This window comes from Tympanuchus pallidicinctus, unplaced genomic scaffold, assembly GCF_026119805.1.
Source record: "Tympanuchus pallidicinctus isolate F22 unplaced genomic scaffold, pur_lepc_1.0 scaffold1, whole genome shotgun sequence".
In the NCBI taxonomy this organism is placed as follows: domain Eukaryota; kingdom Metazoa; phylum Chordata; class Aves; order Galliformes; family Phasianidae; genus Tympanuchus; species Tympanuchus pallidicinctus.
Window position 1 is genome coordinate 76,501,987 of NW_026294618.1, and position 19,742 is coordinate 76,521,728.

Sequence of the window (19,742 nt, forward strand, 5' to 3'; positions counted from 1 at the left end):
GTGGAAAAATTCATGGTATTGAATCCCAGAAACCAAGATGCTGGAAATAACAGCTGTAGAGAACTGATGAATAACTTACCGAGCACAAAAATGTGTAATGTCTTATTACTCTCGCTCCAGACAAAGGACAATGTTCAGCTGAGCTGTTAACTGAAATTTCTGATATTCACCAAGAGTGATTCTGTATCTTTGTGGGAAGTATGAAGTGGCATGAGTGCACTGAACTTGTCACATTTTTTGTTGTTTCATTTTTGCTTTGATATAAGGCAAGAAAGTCTTCCGGAACACAGCATGGCAGTCAGTAAAACTAGAACTAAGTAAAGTGCCAAAAGCTCTAGCGTGGTGTTCTGGTGATGAAAAATGTCCTTCTACAATATTTTGGTATAAATTGACATGAATTGATGCGTTTCATATCTCAATATATTCTCTTGCTGTAGTAGTTCACTGAATTTTGTTGAATGAGGTGCAACTGTCAGCATTTCTATTTTGAACGTGAAGAGAAAAATGCAGTAGTCTGACAGAGCTGACAGCAACACCAAATAATTTTGAACTAAAAATTTCTGTAACATCTATAAAGCTCTAAGTTTAGAATTTAGGGCAAAGTTTAGCATACAGTGTACAAACTCTGGCCAGTTTTTCTCAGGACTGTTTTAAGGTTTCAATCTTGATAGTTCTAGTACTGTTAAATGGGAAATTTTTTATTATTCATTTATTTTGGGCCTGCATCTGTTCGTTATCACGTTCATGTGAATTGAAAATAATAGCTAGCATCAGTTGAAGGCTTAGGATCAGGCTTGTTGGATCTCTGAGATCTGAATTGGAGCTTTTGCTTTAATTTTGGCTTCTCACGAATCTTTGCAATATGTATTCACAGCTTGTTTCATGTGAGTTGTGTGTGTATATGCTTAGTTTTATAAGAAATGCTTTCAGGTAGAACTGTATATTTTGTAGTCATTTTAATTGGTTATGTAGTGACAAAATTCAAAGTGGGGGGAATTGGACCAGAAAAGACAGAACTTACTTAGGGTTTATCTGCTCCAGTGTAGCTGCTACTGTGACTGCACAGGGACTGCATACACAAATTAGCTTTAAATCAGCTAGCTTGATAAGAGTTTAGTAGCGTGGGGGAACTGCCAAGAACTCAGCTTTCAAGAAAGGTGTTTCAGCCTTTTTCCTGAGCTTGTTGCTGTATCTACCTTGCTCTAACCCAACTCACCTTCAAGACACTCTTGCTGGCATGGCTTTAGCATCATGTGGATGTGTAATTTGTACTAATGTTCTTATCTTTGAGACTGATATACTACTACTGAAAGTAGAAGGTAGTGTTACTCATAAGCAGCACAATGAGGGAATAAGTTGACAAGAGAACATATATATTTGTATGTAAAAGTGTAGCTTTACTGAAGTCATTACCTCTTCTGACTTTCAGGTGTGAGAGATGATGTAGGAGTAGAAATCTGCTGGATGTGAAGGTGGTGAGGCCTAATGACTGGTGAATTCTGCACATGGTGAATTCAACTGAGAGCTCAGATCTGTGAACAATTTCTAATTCTGCTCTCTCCTGCTTTGTGCAGATGGTTAGAGGAAGGTTTTGAAAGGGTGGGGTGACAAAGAGGGGCTGAATAGAGAGATCTTTCCTCTCTATATAGGCTATAGGAGCCCTTGGCTAGCTTGTTCTAGTTATGTGGGAGGAGGGGGGAAGGAGAGAGATGAACATCAACTTTGTCTTTGTTTCAGCTAAAACATTTTTTGAATTACTGCTTTATCTCTGCTGAATCACATCAGTGCTTAAAATTATGCTGCAAACTTCAGATTTATAGCATTTGGGACCATTTTGGTGATAGTGCTCCATGTGCAAAACTCTATTCAAATGCTACTACTTTATTGTGGGTAGTAGAAGACCTTAAATGAAATGTGCAGATGTGAACGACAGAGCAGAATGACTTTTGGGTGTTCACACTACTGAAAGTACTCAAGACAAGTAGTTCAGACCACTAAATATTTGTGAAGTTGCATTGTTGTTGCTTCATTATTAGCAGGCCTTCATCTCCTCTTCTAAAATCAATGGTGCTCTTTGTGGGATTTAAATTTTCCATTCAATGTCTTTCCTAAGGTAACAAAGGATGCCTGATTTAGCAGTGACATTTGCTAGTGAGACCCAGCATCAGGTGATTCAACATCTGTTATTAGTTTTCACTTTGTTCCCAGGGAGTAGTTTTCAATTTAGTTTGCCTCATACTGTGTTTGGCCTGATTTCTTATTGAAAACGAAAATGTTTTGCCCCTAGATTCATCAGAGGCTTTTAAAACCTGAATTGTGAGTGAAACTCATTAAGCTCAAAGGGAAGAATTATGTGTTTGAGAAAATGGGAGTGCTGGAATCCTTCACTCTTCAACCCATGCCAACAGTTTTTCAATTCATCCTCAGTGATATTGTTGTGTCATGCTGTTTGTCTCTTACATCAGTTAACTGTGGAGTGAAAGAGGGAGATAGCTGTATGTAACCATGAAGATGTCAGGAATAACCATGCCAGTATCAGGCAGAGCCTTTCCAGCAGGGTTAGCAGAGCTGGTGGTGCAGCTTGTGCTGAGACTCCATTTGAAACACTGCACTTACATTTATGATAGACACTCCAGCAGATGTAAGAGGGGTCAATGTCAGTAGGGATTGTATTTGCCTGGATGGCAGGGTGCTAACTGAACGTGCCAACAAGCCATCAGCTGTGTTGTGAAGTACACAAATACTAACATAGTACATCTACATTAGCGATTCAGTTTGGACTAAGAACATGCTTTTAAATTGAACCTCCTGGGTTTACCGATTTTGGTTTTTATTGTGCAATGTTTTTGGGCTGTGGAAAATCATGATAAAAACGAAACAATCAGGCATGTTGCAGTAGGAAACCTAAATAAGCTCTTGCTGCTAATGGGCTTTCAGCCCACAGACACAAACTGGAACAAGTCTGAAAATACTGCTGCTTCTCTCCACTGTTTCTAGTGTGAATGTGTACTGCTTCGTAGCAGGAAGTATTCTGTACCAGATACGCTCCTGTTGAACCATGTTAGCTGATGCTGCAGACATAACTGTAGAGTATTAGTAATGAGTTTCATCTCATCTGACTTCAGCTCCTTAAAAGTAGTTCTAGTCAGGAAGAGAAAGAGAGGAGATGAATCACCCTCTGTTGAAATGAGTGAGCTCAAGATGGACTGAATCATCCTTGGGGAGAGGGGCTGGTCTTTATTTTTCCATAGGTTGTAAAAAGAAGCCCAGGCAATTAACTGAGAGCAAATGCTTATGTGTATCTGATTTGAGTATCTAGCTGATAGAATTAAATGAACCTTGTGGAAAATGGGGAAGAATACATTGTGTGAGATTATTGGATAATTGCACAAAACAAACCCTAAGTTGATGACTCAGAAGCATTTACTCAGGGCAATTACTTCAGAAGGATGGGACTAACATCTGCTGAAAATGTTGCACCCAGTAATACTAAAATGAGATGTTAAAAGAAGGCACAATACGTTTGTCTGTGGAAAATACTAATGAAACTGAATCATTGCATGATTCAGCAGCAAATAAAGAAGTTATGATTATGGAAAGGTTTTCTTTGGGATCCTAAACAACTTGCATTCGTTGTGTGAGGGGAAAACCAGTAGTTTAGGTACTATCTGTTCAGAAACCAAATGTGAGAAACTGAAATTTTTCTCTGGAAAATGGTTATGTCCATTGCCTTTCAGTATAAGTTAGCCAAGTATTTGGGTGTAATATGTTATACCTGTGCCACAGGTGTCTGTGTGTAGGGATTGTCACTGTCTGTGCTGTGTGGCTTCACCCTAAGCACTGTATGCAGGTTTGGATGATGCAATATGAGGAGACAAACCTATCAGAGAGTATTCAAAGGAGGGCTATGGACATGCATCAAGGGAGGGTCAGTTGGTGGGTTAGGAAAAACTATATTACCAGAGGACAGTGGATATGGAATAGGCTGCCCACGGCAGTGGTCATAGTCCCAGTCCTGCCAGAGTTCAAGAAGTGTTTGGACAATGTTCTCAAAATTCAACAAGAGGGTTTGAATTTTGCTTGGTGCTTTGTGGAGGTGGAGGTTTGGACTTAATGATTCTTACAGGTCCCTTCCAACTTGGGATATTCTATGATTTTCTTTATCTAGATCATTTGTACTGTTCAGATTAGACTTCGGTTTTTCTTGTCTAGTCTGCAAGTTGCATTCAATGTAGCATTACTTTAAATTTTTTCAATAGAACTTTTTATTTGAAAATGCCATGCTGACTATTGCTGTTGTACAAGCTATAGCAGCTCTTCTAGAGAAGCTGAAAAGAATTGAAATTGAATCTTTAGCAAGGCATTCACTGCAGTTTGAAAATTGGATTTCTAGGATGTGTTTTTATTTTTGAGCTTGATTTTGTTCACTTACACTAGCAACGATCAGCTCTTTTTGGATTCTTTGTAATTTTAATAGGGAATTCAATGGAAATTCTGCTGAATTTTATATTCTTTTCAGATGTTTACAAAATAGCATCATATTTTAAGACTGTTTTTCCTAATCAGTAGTTTTTTAATCAGGAGCTTTTGAATCACCATTTGAGAAAGAATGTTCATTTTTAACCAATTTAACTTTTTTGGAAGTAGCAAGTTTCTTGTAATGCAACAAGCCTTTTATGATGGGCTTTGAATGATTATTTTTTCTAATGATAACTTGACAACTCATTCCAGTTTCCAGCATGGCTTGAAAAAATACAAAGGAAGACCTTGCAGCCATTCTTTTCACTTTCTGTTAATCCACTGAGAGCTTATCTTCTAATTCCTTGGTTACCACATGGAGTGATAACAATGGTCTATCTCCTCTACTCTCAGCTGTTAATTAATATTACTACTTGAAACACAAATATCTCAGTCAAGACAGTAGCCTGATAGCTTGCTTCTTGTATTACTCACTAAGAAGATAAAATGCAAGTAGGAGGATTTAGGATTTAGAGACCATGTGGTCTGTGCTCTGTTGTACTTGGTGCAGAACGCAAGGCTTAGTTAGCTGCTTCCTCTAGTTGAATCAGTGATGTGTTCAACTATAATCAGTTAACTTTTGTTTTATTATAGATCCTTTTGCCTTTTTCCACTCCTCTTTAGCTTAACCACTAAACCAGTGAAATTGCTGTCCAGTGTGTCAGCAGAACTGCTATCTACTCCTAACTGATTTGGCTGTTTTTTTTTGTCACTGAGACCCTGTGTGACTGCTCTACAATTCATGGGCACTACTTTGGTACTGATATCTATGAAGTGTGTCATTTACTATGCACATTTGTACATATACCTGTAAATAAACCCAAATAATGACTATTCTTATGTTACTGAAAAAAAAAAGAAAAAGATATAAAATGCTTAATTTTCTATTGAGAAAATAAAATGATACTGCAATAGAAACAAAATTACAAGAATAGCAGACAGGAATAGTTTGTATAGGTTATATGAAGTTATACATGGTGCTGTCCTCATAAAATTGTTGAAATTATTTTTTGGCAGCAAGGAACATAGTTAACTTTGAAATCCTCTGACTTTGAGATAGCAAAGTATTAATTGTTACTATCCCAGGAGGGAATATTCTTGTGGCCAAATTTTCAGGGTAAAATAATTTGAACTGGATTTGTTAAAAAATGGCAGCATCGCAGAAATTTCATATTATTGTTGATGGCTGCTGGAAACTGATAGGGAGCGTGCTATCTGAAAGCTGAATACCAGGTAGAATAAGTAAAATAAAGAAGAAGAATAAAGAAAATATATAAGGCTCACTTGAGGGAGCTGGCATATGTATCTAGTTTTATAGCCTGTGTAATTACACTACTTACTGAACATAATTTGATTTTGATTGTGACTGCATTAACTACTGCTGTTAGTACAGCGTTTTTTTTAATGCCTTGAGGAAACTGGTACTGGACTTTTCAAAGATTTTAGTGCTTTGTGTTCTAGGCTATGGAAATATTTATTTAAAAAACAAACAAAAAACAAAGAAAAGCCAGAAGAAAGGGACAAGGCTTTAGAAATGCATTAGAAGGTCAGCATTAGAAAGGAAAACTTGGATTTCAGGAAAGAGCACTTGCAATGAAGGGATTGTTTCATTTGAAAAACAGCAGATGCGTCAATGGAAACTTCTTGATGTTACGATTTTGTTGATCTCTTGCCATTGATTTTGTTATCTTTCCTTGTTTTATTACTTATTTATTATTTCCTTGTTTTATTTCCTTGTTTATTATATTTCCTTGTTTTATTATATTTGCATAAGAGCAAAACATATTATTTGAGTTTTGGTAAAGTTCTTATTTCCTCCAAGAAATGGTATTACTTTCAGTAACAATAATTGTTTCCTGCATCAGATTACCTGCTAAATGCAAGGATGATAAGAAAAAAACTGTGGCTTGGAAGTTAGTCAACCTCTGACTCAGCTTCTCAAGGTCAGGATCCTATTTTTGTTGGTCATGCTAGGAGCAGAAATAGTTAAATACGCTGCCAATAAAAAAATGCTATCCTTTTCTCTTAAATGTAGTGAGATTAAGGTGGAAAGCAATTACTAATATCTCAAATTAATCCTACACATGTCTGAGTATCATGAACTGCTACGGTGCTTCTTGGGAGGCATGAGAAAGAAGACTAGATCATCTGTGGACTAAACTTTTGTAATAAACCAAAGAAAGTGTTTCCATTAAATAAAAGCATTCCCTGTCTTAGGGAGATGTGGGCACCTGACTTTCAGCCTGAGCTCCAGGGAACTAAATGAAAAAACTGAAAGAGGAGGCAAGGGGTTAGACTACCTCCAAGTTACAGACATTGAAGAATTTTCAGTTGTTTGTAGATAATGTTTCTAAGAAATTTTACAGGCCTTTTCTCAAATAACTGGGTTCAAGGTTCTTTATAGTGATTTATAGTTATATATCACTATAGTTATTTATAGTGAATGCTATGGGATCAAATCACATTTTCTGTGAGTAACAGATAGCTAGTTTTTTCAAATATAGTTATGCCAGCATGTGACTGTGCTGTTGTGTCAATTTAGACTGGAAGCAAATTGTTTGCAATTTTTGTGTGATGTGTTTTGATTTGTGTACCTGAGGGGTCTCAGATTAAACAAGCCAGCTTTTCCTGAAAGGAAGGTTAGCTGAAAGCAGTGCTCTAGTCCAGTCCCAATGGATGCCAATGGGCATTCTGTCCCTGGGCCCAGACTGCAGCAAGCAGGATTTGCAGGACAGACATTGGATGCCATCACCTGTTGCTCTACTTCACAGATTTAATATGGGACCAGCCTCAGTGCCTGCTGCCAGGTGCAGATACTCAAGGTGGCTTCATCCTGACCTACTGAGTCCCATCACCAAGCCATGTCCTTTAGTACCACATGTGCACAGTCTCTTAAATACTGCCAGGAATGGGGATTCCACTATTTCTCTGGGCTGCCCTTTCCAGTGCTTGACTACATCTCCTTTAAGAGTTTTTTCTTGATAGCTAATCTAAGCCTCCCCTAGCACAGACATCTACAGATCTTGAAACTTTTTGTATTTTTTTATTGCCTCATATTCAAGCATTCATTTTCAGGTGTTTAATTTCTTAGTTGCTGTAAACTATCTTAAGAAACATTGCATTCCTCCCTTCCTTCCTATTTTCAGTATTTTTATCTCCGTAAGTTCCCTTGCCAGTGTCTTGTTTAAGAAAGAATGGGAAATTCATGCAATTCCTCTGCTGTGCCAGCTGCTCAATAGTTAAACAGTCTGGAGAACCCAATCACATTTGATGCCTGCTTGGTGTCAGTTCTTATTTGATGCAGAGTTATTCAGAGGAATTTAGCTGGGAAAAGCCAGTGGACAAATAGATCACAACTTTGTTTGAAGGAAAAGTTGGATTAATATGAAAGGGAGTATTTGCCAGAAGTCACCCTTGAGGTGACAGTGGGTTTAACATTGTGTGCACTGTGATTTTGCTGTACTGGCTGTATTCATGATAGCATTCAGAAAACCCAGTTGGGGAGAAGCACTTCTCACAGAGCACAAAGTGGCTGTGGAAGCTGAAAACAGTGGCTGATTCTGTGTGCTAGTAAATGGCCTTCACTAGGATGCTGAAGTATGTTACCATGACCCTAGCTAAAGGGAAGCTATTCTCAGAATGTTGATTTAACTTGCCTCAGCTACTCAGTAGTCAGTATTTAAAAAGAAAAAAAAGAAAGAAAGCATTATATTTCTGCTTAATATGCTTTAATGACCTCTGTCCTCGTGCTTGCTGTTACTAAGTGTGAAATTGTCTTTTCTCCCAAGATCATCACAATCACATCTGTAAGGGGTAATTTCAGAAAGAGGCATTTTGTGCACTACTTGTCAGTAATGCTGTAAAGTGCTAGAGCAATCAAGGGTATTTGTTTGTGTCTCTATTGTTGTAAAGTTTTCTATTGTTAACAGGATTTCTGCAGCTGAGATGGTGATCACTTTGACACTACTTTCTTGGCAACGGACTTAGGGAAGATAGACTGCTGCTAAAATGTTCTACTTTGTAAATATTGCCTTAAAGGATAATACTTCCGAAATTTGGTGTTTTGTAGAAGCTGCCTCAAAGAAGATCATTTTAAGTTCATTATTTTTTGTTCATTTCCATTGTTTGGTATGTCTGAAAAATCAGTTTTTTGCAGAGCTGTATTCCCCTGTGAAGTGCGCACTTTGGATAACTCTCCAGGACATTGTTTGTTAACACTTAACTTTCACTGAATTCAGAGTTGAGGGACCTGACTAAGGACAGGATATATTCTTGCCAGAAACTTTTCTAAGTGGTTTTGACTTTTCGTGTCATCCTGTATTCTTGGATTTAGCTCAGACATCGAGAGAGGAACAAGGCAGAATTATTTTTCTCTCTACCTTATGACTTTCCAGACAATAAAGATCCCTTTTGACTTTTTATTAAATATTAAACTTTCCAGAATTTAAGTGTTTATTAAAGTTGTGATTTCATGATGAATCCTTTCTGAAAGGATTCTGCCCCTTATTTATTTCTTTAGGTACTAAAACAGATACAAAGAGTACAGTAACACTAATAGAGCAAATTCTCATCTACAAGACACTGGTTTTCAACAGTTCTCACGATTAGCAGTGTGTTTTTGCCAGCAACGACCAAGAGCCTAAGTGTATTGATGGTAAAAATCTGTACCAGTTGAGGTGACATGCTATTACACAGCTGCCATGATGATATCAGTGCTAGGAAATTTTTACCCATGTTGTCCATCTTTCACTAGCCCAGAAAGGTTGAAGACAGGAGGTGTCAAATCTGGACTATGTGGTAGGTGTGGTAGGACAGTCCAGCCAAGATTGACAGTGTGCTGTCTTCAAATTGGTATGGGATCAGGTATTACTGTGTTGAAAAAGAAATGCCTTCTCCTCTGGCCTGACTCTGGAAGTTCAAGCCTTCAGCTTTGTCAGTGTCATGATGCAGTCTGAATAGATAGTTTGTCTAGGTTTCAGGAACCCCGGAAGGATCGCCCCTTTTCTATCTCAAAAGACAGCATATTTCACTTAACCTGCTGAGGGTTGCATCTTGAGCTTTTTCTTCAATGGGAAATTCACATGTCAGCACTCCATGGACTGCAGTTTTGACCCTAGCTTGTAGTGGTCACACCACATCCCATCACTGGTAATGATGTGATCTGGGAAACTCACCTTCAGCCTTGTATTGGTTCAGTAAATCCATGGCATGAGCTGTTCTTTATCTTCCTGTGAGCATACTTGGGACCCTTCTAGCAAAATCTTTACAGTATTCCAACGATGGCATTAAAATTAGCTTATCATAATCCTCTGGCTTGAATGGATGAGCTGATCAAGATAGTCTTTATTTTGTGGTGTGGCAGATGTGCATGGTTGTCCACAAGGCAGCTTCTCTTTCATATGACTGTTGTCACTGCTGAAATGCACCAAGCTCTGCCTCACTGTACTCGCATCCACCGGTCTCCATAAACAGTCAGCGTGCATCAGTGGATGTCCATTTTTTCCCCACGGAAGAATTCATTCATACCCCTTTGCTTCATACATGCTTCCATGTCAGGTGCCAATTTGTCAGACTGCCCCTTTGCTGCCATCTGTCACATGGCAATAAAATGGGATGTTGGAGGGAAGGCTCAACCTCTACTACCATACCACCAACATAAACTTCTGATGTCATGGGTCAACATAAAAAAATAGAGGACGCTACTTTCAAAGCAGATCTCCTATAAAGTTGTTTGATATTCTGTGCTTCTAGTTTTGAAAGATGGCTTATCTCTCTCACCTCTGCAGCATATCAATTGTGGCAAGGAGAGAATGGAAACAGGTAATGTGAACTTAAAATTAGAACTTAGCATGACATGTAGAGAGAGCTTTGGGCAAAGGAAAGAATCCCTGGAGAGTGCAAACTCTTACTCATAAGGTGGAAAAAATAAGATGCCAAAGACTCCATAGTTTTTGCGTGGTAATTTTATGGTACATTCATAACTACCTCTCCCTTAAGAATTAGTGGATTTCTATGTTCAGATTGAATTATCTCATACGATGATGTGAAGAGTTGCTTTTTTTCAGCTGTTTAGAAAGGGTTTTGTGCATAGTTTCAGGAGCCTTTTCTCCTTCATCAGTATCGTGTGTTTTGCCTCCTACTTTGATGTAGTTTAATTGTCACTTTCTTCCTCTCCTAAATATATGTATGTTTACATGAACATACATTTCATCCATTCGTAAGCAGCATTTTCATTTTCTTAATGATAACAAGATGGCAAGCTGTGACATGTGTGTTCTTCTAGAGGCACAAAGAGTTTATAATGAGTCATTATTATAATTTGTGTGTATGTCTTTGACTGATGCTATTGTAGCTTTCCAAGCAGATGTCCCACCTGCTGTGTGTTTCTAGTTTCAGTCTGATGAACTGCTAAAGCTACTGGACACTCAACAGTAGATCTGGCATCCCACAATGTATTGGTAATAACTTTTCTTTGAGATGAAGAGGCTTTAACTGCAGCACACAATCAGTAGCTCACACTAGAAGAAACAAATCAGAAAACCACTGTTCCATAAGCAAAGAATTGAAAGAGCTGCATAAGTAAAATGACAGACTATTCATTCCAGTTTGGAAAGCATGAATAGGATTTTTGATGAAGCTTAATTTTCCTCATGCTCTTCAGCCACAGATAAACTATTTAAAATAAAAATAGATGTGTTCTGGAGCACTGTTGTTGACACTTTATTATTTTGAAAAAGTGTGGGTCCTTTTCTTTGATAATGACAAATGATGAGTTAAATCTTGATCTCACTTTCAGCAGTACAGAAGCAGGGTAACTCCCTTGGCTGCAGTGACTTTGCTTCACATTTATTGCAGGCAATGGAAGGAAGCATTCAGACCAGTGGTTTTAATGGCTTGCAGAAATTCTCCCAAATAACAAAGCGTGCATTTTCTGACACATCACTGAATTGTAGGTTTTAAAATTGTTTAGTGTAATTCAAATAAACCTCCAGTAGATAAAATTTTAATTGAAAGGATGCATTTTACTGAGTGATACCATGCTTCATTGCCAAATGAGCCTCCCAGGCATCCCATGCCTTTTTTTACTTACTGAAATCTATTTAACGTTTGAACAGAATCTATCTTTGAATTGCTTGTACTGTCTCATATGCAGTTCAGCTAAAAACACTAAATCTCAGAGAACTTGCCGATTTCAAGGCATTTAAAATGAAAGCAAAATGAAACTTCTTCAAAAAGGCCAACAATCTCCTCCAAAGAGAGGGAGGAAAAAAAAAAAAAAAAAAGCAAAAGCACAAACCAAGACAATTGAAAAACAAAACCAAAAAGAACCACACCAAATTCTCAATGCTTTAGAATAGAACTTTCAGTTTGATAATACTTTCAAATCCCAATGACTTGAGTTGGCTGGGAAAGTTGTTGAGTAAAGGCTGTGCTTTGATGCTGGATATTGAGTATGATGCCTCAATTCTTGCAGGGTGCTGTGTCACTGTAATAAATGCTGTGTTCACTCCAGTGAGCCTTTTTAGAGAGTGCTACAAAGGTCAGCTCCAGCTTCCTGGGGGAGCATGCAGTTCTGTGCTGGACATGCTGACGAATTGGAGCAGAAGGTGAATAGAAACAGAGAAATGCAGCCTCCTGTTCCTCTTGATTGTTTCTGTTCTTGCAGTTGTCCCTTGATGCAATCAAAAAGATTTATAAACATAAATCAGCATTTTCTGAAGAATACTGAACTTTGTAGATTAGCTTCTCATTTTTGTACTTCTAATTATTTTCAACTGGCACATGCACAGAGCAGATAAGGTCATGTAAGTCTTTGTTATGGCACATACCTGTGCTTTCAACTAAGGCCTCTGCCTTCCCTTTCCTGTAATTTTTTTGAAGTGCAAGATCAGAAGTAGCTCAAAGAAGTGCTTTTAAATACTCATTTCCTGAATCGTTGATCAAGTGCTAGGCTGATAGTGACTGTTTTTGGAAACTGCTTTGTTTCTACTGTGGTATTTGGGGAATTGCAATAACCGCTGTTGGTTCACAGATTCTCTCTTCCTGTTATTGAAGGACCACCATTTTACCAGCCACAGGCAATGATGAATCCAATTAATGGTCAAAATATTTTCCCAGCCAGTAGTTTAACTATCTGATGTGATTAGATCATGAACATGTACAGAGAATGAACGCATTATAAGAGGTGAAGAGAACAAGTAAGAAAAGAGACTCTCTACCTCATGTTGCTGATTTATTTGTGACAATAATTTTGCCAGACCTCATTTAGATGATGGCCTCTGAAATAAACCATTAGCAAGCAGGATTCTGGTTCCAAGGAAATAGAAGAAGTTGTCTCAGTTTTGAAGATGTATTTATTAGTTTTCAATGCTGATGTGTCAGATAAAAGAAAAAGTAGCACACTGTTCATACCAAGAGAAGATAAAAAATACCAGTCACCTAAATGATTGCAGAACTCATGACAGGAATGCTCAGGCTTCAGCCACACAGAGATATATGCTTCTGTTGAGGTAACCTTTGTTCGTATGTTTGTTTTGTATCAGATTTTGATACTGATGAGTTGTACTTAGTATTGTGAGGCCATGACCTGATACAATGTTAGTGAAAAGATTTCCTAGAGAGAACCAATCGGTTTCAGATCAACTTTTCTTTGTAAACAGCTGATTTCAGAGGCACCTCAAGCAGAACAAGTTATCAGCTCTTGTCTACAAGTAACTGAGACTTGAGCTGGCTGCTCTCTTGATTTATATCAGCAGACATAGAGCCGGAGCTACCAAACTATACTCTGAATCACTGGCTGTTTGCAAGTGACTTTTACAAGTGACTTGTGTCCTCTTAGCTTCTAGATGGCTCAAAATGCTTGGCATTTTTGGAGCGTTATGGATGTTGGAGATTCTAAATATGTTCCTTTGGATTGTGGGCCAGGGGCTTTGTTGTAGCTGTCTTTGCAGTGAGCCTGCCCACAGTCAAAAGACTTTTGTAGCAGTTGTAACTTTGTTGCTGTGTCCGGACTAGGATGTCAAGTTACTTCGCTTTATTTGAAATGGATTTTTCAACTTATAAAGATTGTACTAATGTAAAGTTACTGTGCATCTTATTTGCCATGACTGAATAGTTTCTGTTGCTTTAATGTGACAATGATTTAGTTTTTGTCTTCTCGGTGAAGCTTGACAATTCCTGTGAACTGGTGTAATATTTTTATTTCATCATTAATATTTAATAGCGTAAGCGAGAAATGAACGCTTCTATGGACTGTCCTCAGCCTCTCTGGAGTTCAAATTTGATGCTCTAAATGGTTCTTCTGGGATATGTGCCCTTCGGCTGACCATAGTAAATAGATAAGGAATGTTAAGGAACACACTTGTTCTTCCTTTAGCTGAGGGAAATACAATTTGACAGCGGCTTTTATAAACAGAAATCCCCTAGGATGCATAACCAGACCTCTGGAACTCATCCTTTTTTCTTTTATTTTTTTCTTTTTTTTCTTTTTTTTTTCTTTTTTTTTTTTTCATGTTGACTACATCTATTTAGTTGTATCGTGTTATTTGCTGTAGAACTAAAGATATTATTTAAAATACTAGAACCTGTATTTAAGAGTAAAATCAAATTAGTTTAGGGTTTTTGATCTGAATAGGAGACAAACTGTCTTTAGCCTTGCTTCAAAGACTCAAGGAAATTGGGTGCTGCATGATTTCTAGGGAGAAGCAGAGAGGAGAAGTACCTTTTCAGCTGCTGCTTCATCTTAGGGATTGGCTTTCTTTAAGCTTTTAATTCTACCAGGTTTCTCCTTCTCTTCTCCACCCCTACAGCAAAATAAGATGGAGGAGGGGGGGTAGAGGGAGGAAAATTACTGAGACCTGGTGGCTGTGAGATCTGAAAAGGAGAACAAGTTCATGGGGGGAACCAATGAAACATTGAGTTGATTGGAGGTAGATTGTGCTTGTAAATGCTGTTGCTTTTCATTTTGTTGCATTTCTGAGGTTGCTGTCCAAAGATTCACACCCATACTCTAATTATGGGACATAATTGCTTGCTCATATTAGTTTTTAAATTAAGGGAGAGGAACAGAGAAGAAGGGTTTGTGCTCACTGAGAAGACAGGAGAAGGGCAACAGAAAGTAACGCGCAAAAGAAAAGTGCTTTAAGAATGAGTGCTCTCAGTAATGCAAATTCAAATACCGTTTGTGTGTAGGCAAATTGGAGTGAAAGTTAAATGGTTTGGTATCGATGGGTTAGATACAGCCTCTTCCATTAGCATTTAGAGTTTGATCTTTGCTGGAAAATTTTGAGAAGAATATAATGTGGTGGTGCTGTTGTATGTTTGCTGTCTTCTCTTCCTTCCAGAAATATTCAGGGGAGGGTGAAATCAGAAATTCAGAGCCTTGAGTAGCTTCTCTAAAAACTCCTAGTTCTGTATTAAACTGGTTCTAACCTGTTTGCTTTTCTATAAATAGATAGAGAGATATATGCTTAAAGTCATGAATAGGTCCTAGTTTGTGTTCCATGTCAGTTGATCCAGTTGACATCCCTGCAAAGGTTTTCTGAGAGAACTGTTTTTTCACTTCTGCTTTTTCCATAGAGTTCACAAATTAAATCTAATTCTTCCAGGCCTCGTGGGTCAGATGTAACTTCAGAGCGCACTCATTACTGAATTACATAGCACATTTAGATAGATGCAAGATGTTACGGAGGTAGATATTGTCTGCCTGGCTCAGGGCAGTGCAGTTTCTCATTCATGGCAGAACACTTTGCCAGCACTGTCAGGATCATTTTGGGTCACTGTAGGGAACAGGTGTTTTAATACTCCAAGCTTACTTATTCTGGGTTTAAAAAAAAAAAAAGTAGTGATTATTTAAACAGTTCAAAATATAAAGGGCTCAGTTAAAAAATGGAAAAACTATCTAAACAGGAAATATAAATCTGAGTATTGATTGAATTTTTAGATAATTATCTTGTAGGAAAGAAGGCTTTAGAATCTCCCCAGAAAGCTTATAAATGGACAAAAATACAAAAACAAACAAACAAAAAAACAATAAACAAACATGAAACCCCAAGTGAACAGTAAAACCCACTATTCTGACATAGATTTTTTTTTTAACTCCTGAAAAATTCTGCCCTATAAGTATTCGAGTATTATTAAAAAAAATAAAAATAGATCAGTATCCTTTCAATTCACTTGAAGTCAAAATAAATACCAAACATAATAAATAGACCCTGCAAGTTGCTGTGTGGTCTTTGATGAACAAAAATATATTAATTTCTCCATAATTCTTGCAGAGTCTTATGGTAAAACACACCAGGAGCTGAATATGTAAGCGGGTGTAGTTTTTGATTTTTCTATGTGGGTGATATTGATAGAGCTCATTGACAGCTCATAGTTCTATCCTCTTTCCTCTTCTTAAACAGTGAAGATGCCAAGATGTCCAGAGGGCAGTGGTGACATAAGACATGACTTAACATTTGGATAGGCAATCGTAAGATTGTCTGTGCTTCAATTAGATTAACATTTGAACTTGCAAATGATGTCTCAGGAGGCATTTTTTGGAAAATGGACTAATTGTCAGTTCTCTGTAGTAAACTGCTTGATATTGGTCAATGGTAAATTATGATCTTGTTAATTTAATTGCAGTTCTGTCAAAGGTATAATTAGTGCTTCTATCAAAGCAGTGAATCAGTTCATTGGAAAAAGGCAGCAATATAATATTAAATTCCCTGTTGCCATGACGCAGAATGTGAATCTGCATAATAATAATGTCGGCTGGGCTCACTGTGAACAAGGACTATTCTTTTTCACTGAAACAGCTTAACTGGATGCAACAGTGTTCTGTGTTACTGCAAACAGTGCAAGCAGATTGCCCTGAAAGACTTCTGTCACACTAAGGAATTTGGTTGTCTTCCCAGCTGACAAGGGGGCCGTGTTTTACTGCCTGTATGACTGACAGAAGAAAATCCCTATATTACTCATCCATATTTATATTCTCTATTCTTATTTTTGAGACTCGTTTTGAGAGGCTAATCCAACTTGGCCTCTGTCTCACATGCACATTCTGTTCTTCAAATGAAGGTGTGTGATGGCCTCCTCCTTTCATCTTATCCCAACAATTCTAACACCTGCTTTTGCTTAAAGCCATGATCAGCCACCATCTGAACCTGAGGGTTTTTGTGATTACTGATTTGGGTCTGTTGTGTTTGAGTGGGAAGGGAACTGTGTGCTTGCCCCTTCTGAGTTCATTTTGTGTTGCTTGTCCATTAGAAAGCTGTCACAAAGACTGGCTAAGCAGGCAACCGATAATTCTTTTCCTTTTATTTTTATTTATTTATTTTTGTCTGGGATGTACACTCCAGTGAGCTGTAGGTATCAAGGAGAATTGAGAAGAGAAGGGTTATTTCTGCATCGCTGGTACTGCCTGGCAACTTGTACTGCCAAGTTGTTGTGCTGGAGCTTATCCGCAGCTGATGCAATTTGTAACAGGCCAGTGAGTTGGGAGAAAGCTCCTTAAGGCTTACTGGGTAACCTTCCTCATCCGCAAGAGTCAGGAAGTCACAGAAGCTGCTTCCTAAGGTACTCTGCTTGACTTTTTTCTGATCTGTGCTAGGTAATGGCTGGCAAGTGTTATGTTTCATGTTCAAAGGCTGAAGCTTCAGAAGATGCTTATTAAGTTGAGCTTTACTACTGAATGATTACAACTATCTGTCATGTTTTCCCTCCTCCTCTGTTTGCTTTGTATTGGTTTGGATAATAAGTACTTAAAAGTGAATTACACTGTTGTAGGAAGCATAGCTTTTAACTTCCTTCTTTAGACAAGAAGTCCTGTTTTTCTTCCACATACAGAAAGCAGACACAAATTCTTGCGGTGCTTACAATTAATTGAGGTTTTCTGAATTTCTTTTTTTTTAAATTAATAATATATTCTTAATTCTTCTTGTTAAGTGATGAAGCAAAACGAAGATATACCTAAAAATCTCCAATGTCTTGTATACTGCAATCAGTAGACTAGCATTTTAAAAGCAATCCTAGAAGCTGTTGTTGGGTACTTTCTGTGCCAGTTTCAGAGCTGCTTACTTTAGAAGGTGGCCAGGCTCTGCAAAACTACTTGAAGCAAGTCTCCAGTACTTCTAACTGGAGAATACTAGTAGACTTTGAAGAATTTCTGATATCTAAATGCTGACAAAATAGGCTATATTTAAAAGGAAAAAAAAGAAAGTTGTGTGCTATCAAAGTCTAGAGCAAAATTCTGTAGCTGTGAGTTGTATTTCAGCTTTACTTTATGAGGAAGTCAAAGATTTCAGCACTAAAACTAGTGTTTATATATAAACAAATACTGAATAAAATACATAACTTGATTTAATATTGCAGGAGAGGAGAAGTGCTCAGGTAAAATAATTTTGAAACTGTGATATAAAAATGAGATACTTAATACTTTCCCCCTTATATGCTGTATAAATGAATATATGAATTAAATTACAAGAGTGATGATTGAAGGAGACTCATAGCTATGTAAACTAAAAATGTGTTTTCCACTTGAAATAGTAAGTGGAAGACTGAGTAACTATTGATGATGATTTACTGAGTTTGGGACATATTCTTATCATCTAGCTATAATAGTAACAGTGTGGAAACCAGATGGGCTTCGATAATCTTAGCAGTGCATGAAAATTAATACTTTACATATCTATGTGGGAAAGAGAGTGTTTTTACCCATTATGGGGTCTCATAAATTAAATTTTACCCCAATATAAAGATTAGGAAGAGAATGTGCATGTGTTTCCATTAAAACATAGAAACACTGCATTTCTTAATATGAAGAATTGATGTTGATACGTTTCTTAAATAAATTTCTAATTCACACAAAAGAAACGTTATCAAGCAGTGAGTTTCTTTGGAGTATTTTAAAATAAATGGTTAACTGTTAATAGAATTCTGAGAATCACAAGTAAATTGAAGATCAATAAATTAGTGTGGGTTCTGCATGTAGCCACGTTATAATTGCAAGCAGAATGATTTAAGTAAGTCAGAGATCTGTCTTCTCTACAAATGTTTTTTAACTCAATTTCACATCCATCTCATTTCATTCTTTCCCTTACAAACAATTAGATATTAATTTAGTTTCACTTCAGATTGTCTCTCAACTGCATGCTGTACGTTTGTGCAGAGTACAATGCTTTCTATTGCTTTTTCTGAATCTGTCCATCTGCAAGCTGGTAAATGTGCCTTGCAATTTCTACCGGTTGGGTTTTTTTTTTTTTTTTTTGGTGAGTAGTAGTTCAAATGTCAGTTTAATCACACGTACCCAATTAACTTGAATTAGTCTGTGGCATGTGAGAAACAACCAACACTCCCACATGTCTGTAGATTGGTAATTCAGATTTCTAAGTCATCTCCTGATGTTGAAAGTTTATATTCAACTTTTGATAAGTTGTTCTTGTTGTAAGAACCACAAAGTAATTTCCCAAGACATCTGTGTGAGGAAAAACAAGAATGCTAAGCTTAAGATATGTGCTTCCATTAATGACTGCAGTGTCCTGCTACCAACAAGAGAGTGAGCTTACTGTTGGAAGCTTAGCAGCAGCATACTGATGTCTTACTCTGCAAAGCTATTGCTTCTTGTGCTTAGCTCTGCTTTGCCAGGGCGATGGCACTGCAGGTACTCCAGCCAGGAGGTGTGCAGAGATGTAGTCCAGGAACCTGAGTGTTCTATCTCAGAACCATTGGCTTGCACATCATCTTACAAAGCATCTTACCTACCTACACAGCATCTTATTTCCTTCTGATTCAGCACCAGAAGTTTATGAAGAAAGTCAGGAACAACTTTCTATGCAAAATTCTCAAATATACTGTCCAAAAGAAGAAATTTACACTCTTAAATGGTTTGTAGTTTATAATTTATTTATCGCATATCTGGCAATTGCAGCCATTTCTTTAGCTAGGTTCTTAATTTTCAGTCTATTAAGTTCACTGAAAACATGTGACAAAACACTGTGTGTTAATTTTTGGTTATTTATCACCTAGCTATTGTGGTCAGGAAAAAATTGATCTATCTGATCATTAGTTTATTCCTTCACTGTGTTCTAGTCTTTTTGTATTTCCTTGCACATAAATTCGTTCTCCATATTTCAGGAAAGCAAACAACCCCTTTCTTTGCCGTGTCTTTACTTTGCTGTGTACTTTTTGAGTGTAGGATCAAGATAGAGAGAAGCAGACCTAAAGCTGGATGCCTGGATAAT